Here is a 12,032-nt window from a genome sequence, read left to right on the forward strand (position 1 = left end):
CTGGAGTGAGTAGACTTTCCCTGCTCCAGTGGATCTTCCCAACCCAGAAATCGAACTGGGGTCTCCTGCATTGCAGGCGGATTCTTTAACCAACTGAGCTATCAGGGAAGCCCATAACTTTCTAGAAAATGACCACAGTATTGGAAATCCTTATGGTAGAATGTACATAATCTGAATAAAAGCCAGTGTGACTAAAGTACATACCACATTAGGGAAAGCCAAATGAGGTTGATTTGGTAGGCAAGGAAAAATACTGCAGTAATTTATGGGCCATGTAAATGACTGGCCTTGATCTTGAGAGTAATGGAAACATAAAGACAGGCTGTAAAAAGAAGGAACAGGATCAGATTTGCATTTGTTAAGTACTATATATGGAGTCTTGGAGAAGGAAATGGCAACCCACTCCAGTGTTCTTGCCTGGAGAATCCCAGGGACGGCGGAGCCTGGTCGGCTGCCTTCTATGGAGTCTCACAGAGTCGGACACGACTGAAGCGACTTAGCAGTAGCAGCAGCAGTATATGGAGTCTAGATTGAAAAAAGACAAGAGACAAACTAGACATACTTGCTATGCCTCTATGAAGTGCTGAAACTGTGAGAGAACATAGAAGAAACACCAAATGAGGAAATATGGGTTCCAGTCTTTCCCCTCCTGTGAATATTTCCAAAGGCATTGAAAATTATTTTCTCTGAGATTTAGGTCCTTCAACTGTAAAGTGATAATAATCTAAAATAAAATAAATAAAGCTGTTTAAAAAATCACTCAAATAAATGGAAAAGTACTGATAAAAACCAAAGAACATGGCTAGTTTATATTTTAATGATTATAAATTTAAACAAGTAAAATGAATAAAAACGACAAAAATATGAAAATTTACCATGAAAAGTACATGTATAGTTACACCATAAAAATTAAAGAATGTCAATGTTCCAAAAGAAATATTTTAACAACTCATTCAAAAATAATCAAGAAAGCTAGCTTAAGCCTAAAAACTCATATAAACTCATTCATTGGTGATATGAAAAGAACTGCACACTGATACAGTCACACACACATACATTTTCCAGGTGTTAGAAGAGTTTAAGTTTCTTTTTTAAGTAATAAATTAATTTACCACATTTAGAAATGTTTTACATCTTCTTGGAGCATAGCATAGATAATGGATGGCATGTGGTTTGTCACATTGACTGGATTCTTAAAAAATCCTATCAAAGGAAAAAGTATCCAAATTCCATTAAGTTCAAGTGATGACAGCACCTCTATTTTCTTTGGATACAAAAATCTCTCAAGTATAAGTGCTGGCATTCTGTGGAGTAAAGTATGTTATTTAAACAGAATCTTAAGAAAATTATTTTCCTGTTAGGATGAAATGGTGATTAATCAGTGGGAATAGAAAAGAAAGCAGGGGAAAAAAAGAAACTGTTGCTTATATTTTTTAATAGAACGACAAGGGCACTACTGTTCTAGCAGAACAAGTGTAGTTTTAGACCTTTGCAATAAGAGGAAAAATTTCCTATCGTTGTTCTGTAGAAAAATATTTTAGGAATATTTAAGTAAAAAAAGAATATTCTTGCTTGTTGTCAGAGATGTGTATTTGCTCATTTAGAGTGTCAACGAAAACCTTCCTTTCATTGCATAGAAGGATATGCTTATTAACATCATACCTTGTTGATATTTTACACTTTTTAAAGATTGAAGGAATGAATGAATGAGAGAGGCAGAGGAGGGCAAAGAGGAAGGGAGAAGTGAAATAAAAAGGAAATGGAGAAGGAAGGAAGGAAGTCTAGCAGGAAGGAGAAAAGAAACAAAATTTTTTAAAAATACATAAACAGGGATCATATTTCACAACTCTTATTTCCAATTCATTTCACAACTCTCATCTCCATTTCATTGGAGCTTTCTGCTTTAAGTGAATACATAAATATATGAAATGCATACAAAAAAAAAAAGTTAAAATTGCCTATACTATTATTCACTGTTGTTCAGTCACCTAACTGTAACCTAAGTAAAACTCAAAAATCTAAACATAGCTGTACACTTTTTAAACAGAAGTGTGATTTTTGTTTTATTTTGAAAGTATAAACGCTCACTGAATCTTCAAATTTTATTTACAATAGATTTGGGAGGATTATCTCTTAGGTATATAGGTTGATAAAATAGTGAAATGTTATATAATCAGTAGTCACTCATTGCAGAAATCTAGATACCAGTAGCATTGTAGGCTTAATTTTTTTAAATTGAAGTGTAACTGACATATAATGTTATCTTAGTTTAAGGTATATGACATAATGATTCAATATTTGTATATATTACAAAATAATCACCACAATATATCTAATTAACATCTATCCCCACGCATACTCTTTTAGCCTCAATTCTTCATAAATATCATTCAGTATAAAACAATTTCTTATCTAATTAGAGTTTGCAAGAAATTTAAGATATTCCTCTTTAAGTTTGCCATTGTTAGTAGCTATGACAGTAGTAGTACATGTTTTCCAATAAAGCATTGCAGCATCTTAGTGGCAGAAAAGGAAATTCCTAAGATTTTTTTTACTGTAACGTAACTTAAGGCATATATAACACCTTATATATAGGGTTTGGACTCAGGCCAAACAAATAAAATAAGAATAGGAGCACTGACAGTTTTGTTTCAAAATTGGCTTAACTTGTACTTTTAGGATTTTGTAGTACTTTATGAAACTGACTTCTGGATTCACTGTCTTTTACAGAATTCTGCAAGATCGGTATTATTTCTTATAAAGATTGATTCAGGCAGATCAAGGAGGTGTTAGGATTTGAAAAGTCCTCCAAGGAGATATAAATTCTATCACATGATATTACCTTTAATTAGAAATAAATGGAAAATAAAATAAATGAAAACTGAGACTCTTCCATCACCTTACAAATGTGATGAAACACAAATTTCCAAAGCTTTTAAAGTATATAAAACTAAGTTGGCTGATTCTATTAAACTGGTAGGAATAAATTCCTTTATTTCATGAGAGGTAGCAAAATATAAAACTAATCATGAGGAACAAGTTGTTTTAGCCAGACATGGCCCTTTAAAACATATTTCCATTAGTTACATTAGCAGGGAAACATCAAGCTACAATATACTTCTCAATAATTATTTTCAGCCTGTTCATTCTTATCTTTTATAGAACTAGGCTTTTTCCCTCCAGAATTACCCACGTATAATCCCTTAACTTTCTTCACTGTTACAGTTACATCATTACTCAAAATAACTCCAAAACCAAAACTGAGCCACCTAATTAAATTATTATGTTTTATGTGTATTTTATTTGTGGTCTGATATTATGGATTAAATTCATTTGAAATAAACTGAAAATTCACTCTACTTTTTTATAAGTATACTAAAGGAGCTATGTCACAGGGTAAATTATGTTGTGATGAATTTTTATAAAAATTCTGCTTTCAATATTACACATTCCTTAGGAGTATGTACATTTATGATATGTTAACAATTATTTGAAAGCTATTAAAATGGGATTTTGAAACTTATTGCAAAGCTGTGTGAAGCTGAATTTTTCTCATCACTTAGCTCAATCATTAACAATCTAAGAGCTAAAAAATTAAAAACAAAGTACTGCAAACCTTCAATCATAAAACAATTAGTTCACTCACCTAAAAACTCATAGGAACTTTGGGACTATCACACATATTTTTCCTGATTTGGGAAACATTGTAGCAATTAGTATTAAATATCGATACAAATTAGATAGCAAAAAATGAAAAAGAAAAGGTTAAACATATTATATAAAATAAAACCAAGTGAGAGTCCTTGGTTTAAGACTTTTAAGTGGAAAAGTAAATCAGGGAAGGGATGAAAGCTCAGATGGAAGGTGAAAGAAATAAACACAGACCATTCATACCCCACAAAACACATTTGTGCCTGCACTGAGGAGTGAGCAAAGAATAAGGAAGAGAAATTTGCTGAGCATGTGTAATGTGCTGGCAGGCTTATATATGCTACCTATTTTTTCATGAGCCTTCATAAACTGTTTCTTTCTAATGCCCATTTTCAAATAAGGAAATGAAAATCAGAAAAGTTCAGCAATTTGTTCAAGACGATACCATTTATAAGCAAATTCAGGTGTATCTGACTCAAAATTGTATGATGCTTCTACTATATATACTTCCTTTCTAATACATTATTAGAAAATGGCTAGTCTTTGACAACTTGATAAACTAATTTTTAATAAGAATCAAAATAATACTCATAATTCCAATTTCCTTTCTTACTTTCCTTCTTTCTCTCTCATCTTCCCTTCCTTTTTTTCCTTCCTTCTTCGCTTTCCTGTTTTACTTTGTTTTGTTGTTGTTGTTGTTTTGCCTTTAATATAGACAGAATATTCCAATAAACCCTCTTTAGTAATTTTTTTTATAATTGAATACTAGTCTCCTTTACCAAAGGAAGACCCCTGGTTGCTCACCTGGTAAAGAATCGGCCTGCAATGTAGGAGACCCCAGTTGGATTCCTGCATCAGGAAGATCCACTGGAGAAGGGAAAGGCCACCCACTTCAGTGTTCTTGGGCTTCCCTGGGTGCTCAGAGGGTTAGGAATCTGCCTGCAATGTGGGAGACCTAGATTCGATACCTGGATGGGAAAATCCCCTAGAGAAGGTAACACCTACCCACCCCAGTATTCTGGCCTGGAGAATTCCAGGGACAGAGGAGCCTCGTAGGCTACAGTCCATGGGGTCGCAAAGAGTCAGATATGACTGAGCGACTTTCACTCGCTCACTCCTTTCCTAAGTTAAAAAGAAAGTGAACTCTAAAACTGATTTACTTTTCCACTTGATATACACATACACTGATCCCTATGCATTCTGAAACAAACTTAAATAAGCAAACTGATTTAGGTGTATTTTCTCGCCAAATCTGGTAATCTGGGGAAATCAAGACAAAAGGGAAATGCATCTATTCTGGGGCTGGGGAAGAGAGGACAGATGCAGAAAAGTGTAGTGGAGAGTCCAGTACCATTTTGCTAGATGCTTTTCACCTCTTACAAATCATTCCAGTACATATTTTAAGGACTGTAGAAACTCTGTTCAAATTTTGCTTTGCTTTCCTAAACGCATCTGTGGGTTGATAACAGCTTAGCCCTGCCTCTGTCTTGCTGGAGAAAGATTTCTGGCTGGCTCCACTGATAGATCATGCCTGTGGTTTGCATCTTGGTTAGGGCTGTATCCAAGGTGGACTAGCCTGGCAGGTTGATAGATAGTTCCACTGTTGGCATAACTCTGCTCTACTGGCCACATGTGGTAGGAAAATTAGTTTGTCACAACCAGCACCATCAAAGAACAAGGAAGAAGATTTCAGGAAAACATAACATCAAAAGCAAAGAGAAACTCCATGTGAACTCAATACTCTCAAAGCTAATAAGGCCAAGTTAAACCTTATTACAAGAAGATGGGCAGCCAGAGAGAAGTACAGACTCCAGCACTTGTAAGTATATGACTCTGACAGAAGAAAATTATTGGTTCAGGCTGCAAAGAGATGATTCAAATTGAGTGTTGGTAGGAACATGGAATTAAGTGAACATGGAATAGGTCAAGAAGGAACAGTTAGAACTGTACATGGAACAACAGACTGGTTCTGTATGGGGAAAGGAGTACATCAAGGCTGTATATTGTCACCCTGCTTATTTAACTTATATGCAGAGTACATCATGAGAAATGCTGGGTTGGAAGAAGCAGAACTGGAATCAAGATTGCCAGGAGAAATATCAATAACTTCAGAATGCAGATGACACCACCCTTATGGCAGAAAGTGAAGAACCAAAGAGCCTCTTCATGAAAGTGAAAGAGGAGTCTGAAAAGGTTGGCTTGAAGCTCAACATTCAGAAAACTAAGATCATGGTATGTGGTCCCATCACTTCATGGCAAATAGGTGGGGGAAATAATGGAAACAGTGAGAGACTTTATCTTTTTGGACTCCAAAATCACTGTAGATGGAGATTGTAGCCATGACATTAAAAGATGCTTACTCCTTGGAAGAAAAATTACGACCAGCCTAGGCAGCGTATTAAAAAGCAGAGACATTACTTCACCAACAAAGGTCTGTCTAGTCAAAGCTATGGTTGGTTTCTCCAGTGGTCATGTATGGATATGAGAGTTGGACTATAAAGAAAGCTGAGCGCTGAAGAATTGATGCTTTTGTAATGTGGTGTTGGAGAAGACTCTTGAGAGTCCCTTGGACTGCAAGGAGATCCAACCAGTCCATCCAAAAGGAAATCAGTCCTGAATATTCATTGCAAGGACTGATGCTGAAACTGAAACCCCAATACTTTGGTCACCTGATACAAAGAACCAACTCATTTGAAAAGACCCTGATGCTGGGAAAGATTGAAGGTGGGAGGAGAAGGGGATGCCAGAGGATGAGATGGTTGGATGGCATCACCAATTCAATGGACATGAGTTTGGTTAAACTCTGGGAATTGGTGATGGACAGGGAAGCCTGGCATGCTGCAGTCTGTGGAGTCGCAAAGAGTCGGACACAACTGAGTGAATGAATTGAACTGGAATAATGAACTAAAACTGTTTGCTTAAAGGAATTCATTGGTATATTGTTTGTTTGTGTGGGTACTTACATGAGAATGTAGTGCACGTCTAGCTTACTCTCCAGAACAAAGAGCAATGCTGTCAAAGTAAACATTATTTCTCTACTACTTGTCATAGCATCATGTTACTTTTTGTCATTACTCCCTTCAAATTATTTCAGTTATAGTTAATTTCCAAGTAGTCAAGTTTATCCTTTCAGATCAAAGACACATTCAATTTTAAAGAGATGCATTGGAATCTATTAAAATGTATTACACATTGCTTATTGTTCTTCATAATTTGAGTATTACAATGGACATAACTTATTATTTTTTCCAGTCCATAGTTATGACATTAGAGGTATTAATTTATTCAGGGCAATATGCTCCTTCTAAAATAACTGGCAGTTAACAGAGCTTTCTGAATTTTCAGGTCTAATATTTGTGCTTATCTTTATCCCCTTCTTCCTTCCAATCTGCATCCTACACATTTAGCATAACTCCGGTTTTGGGGGCACTCTTACTACCCAATTTCCTACTGTAAGAAATATTATCATCAGCATAGTCTGTAAGAGGAAAGTTGAAAGGAACCGAGTGCCTAGTAGTCTCAAATAATAGCATGGTTTTGATACCTCAAATTTGCTAATTAAAGAAGGCCCTTGACAAGCACAACATTTAAAAGTATACTCGTCAGAGTAAGACAGCTCCACGCTCCAGCACTAGCTCTGTCATTTCTACTCATATGGCTTCAGACAAGTTATTAAACCTCCTAAGATTTGCTTTACTTACATGTAAAACAGGGATAATAACAGTGTTTAATTCATGGGATTAATGGGAGCTTTAAATAAAATAATGCACATAGAGCTCTGAGTATAGTATCTAACAGAATCGGTTCAGTTCAGTCGCTCAGTTGTGTCCAACTCTTTGTGACCCCATGGACTGCAGCACACCAGGCATTCTTGTCCATCACCAACTCCTGGAGTTTATTCAGACTCATGTCCATCGAGTCAGTGATGCCATCCAACCATCTCATCCTCTGTCGTCCCCTTCTCCTCCTGCCTTCAATCTTTCCCAGCATCAGCGTCTTTTCAAACGAGTCAGTTCTTTGCATAAGGTGGCCGAAGTATTGGAGTTTCAGCTTCAACATCAGTCCTTCCAACGAATGTTCAGGAATATTCTAACAGAATAAGACCCCTAAAACAATTTTAGTCATGGAAGTAGTGGCATATAGTGAGGACATATGCTTTTTTTTTTTTTTTGATCCTCCATTATGTGAAGATTTTATGTAACTACAAGTATACTGGAATCTGATTATTTTACTAACCATGGAAATCCACACCAAGGAAACTTCTGTATAATTATTTTCCCTTTTAGTTTTTAAATAATTAAATCAAAGTAAATGTGTCAGTGACAATTTTACTTAATATTGACTTTCAGTGTACCCTAATATTTGTAGAGCAATTAATTCCTGTCATATTTGTTTGATTTTGAAGTTCTTTCACTTACTCTATATGAAGAGTAAGTAAAAGACAATTATTTCTTATATATATATATTTACAAATATATTTAAATGTAGCATATTTTAAGGTAAAATATTTAAAACAGTGTATTGGTACACAGTGGTGTAACTATAAAAGCCGGCATATCTTGTATTAATTTATTCAATAATATATGATGACTGAGAACCTACATTATAGTGGAGTTTAGGAATGCAAAGCGGAAAAAATGGTGAACAAAGTTCCTTCATGGAGTTTACCATTTAGATGAGAAAACAAAATTATAAGTGAATAAATAATAAATAACTAGACATTGTTTAAATTTTACAGAAAAAATAAAAGCAAGGATTTCTTTTGTTGTAGAACCTAATGTGAACAGCAGAGTCAGAGAAAACTTTTCAGCAGAGGTGAATTATAAGCTTAGACCTGAAGAATAAGGATGGGCACATGGGAAGTAAGGGTAGGAGTGCTCGGGGCGGGGAGGACAGTCCATGCAAAGGCCCTGTGATGAGGGAGGACTCAGGAAGCACAAAGACGGAAAGAAGGATTTTGCAGAGATAAAAGTTCTGAAAGGAAGGCAGTAGCTCAGTCACACTGGATTACAGACCAAACAGACTTAGGTTTTAAACCAAATACATTGAAACACATAGGAGAATTGTAGTAAGGAAACAAACCTGACCTGTTTTTCAAGTTCTATTTGTGTCTGCTGAATGAGCAAATGATTGGACAGGCTGTGATGAGAGTGAAAAATGCGGAGACTAGCTTTTGTTCAGTTGCTCAGTCATGTCTGACTGTCTGTGACCCCATGGACTGCAGCACACCAGGCTTCCCTGTCCTTCACTGTCTCCTGGAGTTTGCTCTAATTTATGTCCATTGAGTCAGTGATGCTATCTAACTATCTCATACTTTGCTAATCCGTTCTCTTTTTGCATTCAATCTTTCCCAGTATTGGGATATTTTCCAATCAGGTGGCCAAAGTATTGGAGCTTCAATTTCACCATCAGTCCTTCGAATGAATATTCAGAGTTGATTTACTTTAGGATTGACTGGTTTGATCTTGCAATCCAAGGGACTGTCAAGAGTGTTCTCCAGCAACCACAGTTTAAAAGCATTAATTTCTTCAGTGCTCACCCTGCTTTATTATTCAACTCTAACATGCATACATGACTACTGCAAAAAACATAGCTTGGACTAAGTGGACCTTTGTTGGATATGCCATTTAAGTTTGCCATAGCTTTTCTTCCAAGGAGCAGCTGTCTTTTAATTTAATGGCTGCAGTCATCATATGCGGTGATTTTGGATTCCAAGAAAATAAAATCTGTCACTGTTTCCACTTTTTCCCCATCTATTTCCCATGAAGTGCTCATACCAAATGCCATGATCTTAGTTTTTTTGAGTGTTGAGTTTCAAGCCAGCTTTTTCATCCTCTTCTTTCATTCTCATCAAGACGATCTTGTTGATAGTCTCCATTATTGTGATCCAAGTAAGAGAGGAGAGTTCCTCAGTTTTATTGGGAATATATTTTGAAGATAGTATTTAAAGAATATCAGTCAATTCAGTTCAGTAGCTCAGTCATGTCTGACTCTTTCCAACCCCATGGACCACAGCATGCCAGGCCTCCCTGTCTACCACCAACTCCCAGAGTTTACTCAAACTTATGTCCATTGAGTCAGTGATGCTATCCAACCATCTCATCCTGTATCATCCCCTTCTCCTCCTGCCTTCAATCTTTCCCATCATCAGGGTCTTTTCAAATTAGTCAGCTCTTCGCATCAGGTGGCCAAAGTATTGGAGTTTCAGCTTTAGCATCAGTCCTTGCAATGAATATTCAGGACTGATTTCCTTTAGGATTGACTGGTTGGATCTCCTTGCAGTCCAAGCGACTCTCAAGAGCCTTCTCCAACACCACAGTTCAAAAGCATCAATTCTTTGGCGCTCAGCGTTCTTTATAGTCCAAATCTCACATCCATACATGACCACTGGAAAAACCATAGCCTTGACTAGATGGACCTTTGTTGGCAAAGTAATGTCTCTGCTTTTTAATAAGCTGTCTAGGTTGGTCATAACTTTTCTTCCAAGGAGCTGGTGTCTTTTAGCTTCATGGCTGCAATCACCATCTTCAGTGATTTTGGAGCCAAAAAAAATCTGTCACCATTTCCACTGTCTCCCCTTCTATTTGCCATGAAGGGATGGGATCAGATGCCATGATGTGTTTTCTAACATGATGTTGAGTTTTAAGCCAATTTTTTTTTTTACTCTCCTCTTTCATTTTCATCAATAGGTTCTTTAGTTCTTCTTCGCTTTCTGCCATGAGGGTAGTGTCATCTGTGTATTTGAGGTTATTGATATTTCTCCCAACAATCTTGATTCCAGCTTGTGCTTCTTCCAACCCAGCGTTTCTCATGATGTACTTTGCATATAAGTTAAATAAGCAGGGTGACAATATACAACCTTGACGTACTTCTTTCCTGATTTGGAACCAGTCTGTTGTCCCATGTCCAGTTCTGTTCCTTCCTTACCTGCATACAGATTTCTCAAGAGATAGGTCAGGTGGTCTGTTATTCCTATCTCTTGAAGAATTTTCCACAGTTTGCTGTGATCCACATAGGTAAAGGCTTTGACGTAGTCAATAAAGCAGAAGTAGATGCTTTTCTGGAACTCTGCTGCTTTTTTGATGATCCAATGGATTTTGGCAATTTGATCACTGGTTCCTCTGCCTTTTCTAAAACCAGCTTGAACATCTGGAAGTTCACGGTTCACGTACTGTTGAAGCCTGGCTTGGAGAATTTTGAGCGTGACTTTGCTACCTTGTGAGATAAGTTCAATTGTGTGGTAGTTTGAGTATTCTTTGGCATTGTCTTTCTTTGGGATTGGACAAATTAAAAACAGAGGTTAGTGTAAGATAAAAAGGAACTTATGTTTTAAATCTGAATCCTGTCCCCTACTTATACCTGATATGAACTTGAGAAAAATCACCTAACTTCTGTATTCCTGTCTCATCCCATTAATATACTTTGATAATACTTATACCTATATTGCCCATTGGAACAATTTTCAATAAGATCAATAAAATTATGCATGTGAAGTCCTCTGTTGGTTGAAACAATCTAGGAAATACTTGTTTCCCATAGTAGTATTGTTACTATTATAATTGCAATAAAAGTAATTACCATTATAACTTGAGCAAATATTTATATCACAAGTTAAATAACATGGTATGGAAAGCCTAAATAAGTTGTTTAGCCAGTCCAATAATTTGCACTGCTTGGTATCTTTGAAAATGAGACTTTGAAGCAAATTAGTTTCAAGAAGTCTCTGCACATGTAATATTCTAAATTCATTTAATTCATTTATGGCTAGAATGAAATATAGAGAAAGGAGAATGACATTTACTAGCAAAGGCAATGCAGCAATAAGTGATGATTATAATAGTTTTGAGTTACGTTGAAAATTGAACAAGGTAAAGTAATACATTTAATACTCCGTTGGACTAAAAAGATTTATTTCGTTAACTGTTGTGAGTTTAAATCACTTCATGCTGAAAAATGAATCCAGAAAGCTTGGAATGAACTGGCCAAGTGCCTCAAAATTAATATGAGAGAAGATATTTAAAGATAATACTAAATGACATAGAAGATGAACAAATTCGAACAGAACTGCTTGCTTACTGATGCTAGATCTTCTGGGACTTAAGCCATTGGGTGAGACAGTATTCTGTATCCAGCTGTTAATAACTGAAAAATTAACTAGATTTTCCATCATTATCAGAAATGGAAAATATCAACACAGAGTACAAAACTTTTGACCCACTCATGAGAAACACCATTCACCTTCATTGTTTTCTGGATCCTCAGTATAAAACTCAAATGGAAATGTGTTATCTCTGAGTGGTCCATCAAAATCACTCTAGAAGAAAGCCCTGCTTTGCCAAATTTGTTCAAAGCTGACCAACTCTGGTTCTATTCACCCATGT

This window comes from Moschus berezovskii, chromosome 1 (assembly GCF_049115385.1).
Source record: "Moschus berezovskii isolate FMDL1 chromosome 1, NW_MosBer_1.0, whole genome shotgun sequence".
Classification (NCBI taxonomy): domain Eukaryota; kingdom Metazoa; phylum Chordata; class Mammalia; order Artiodactyla; family Moschidae; genus Moschus; species Moschus berezovskii.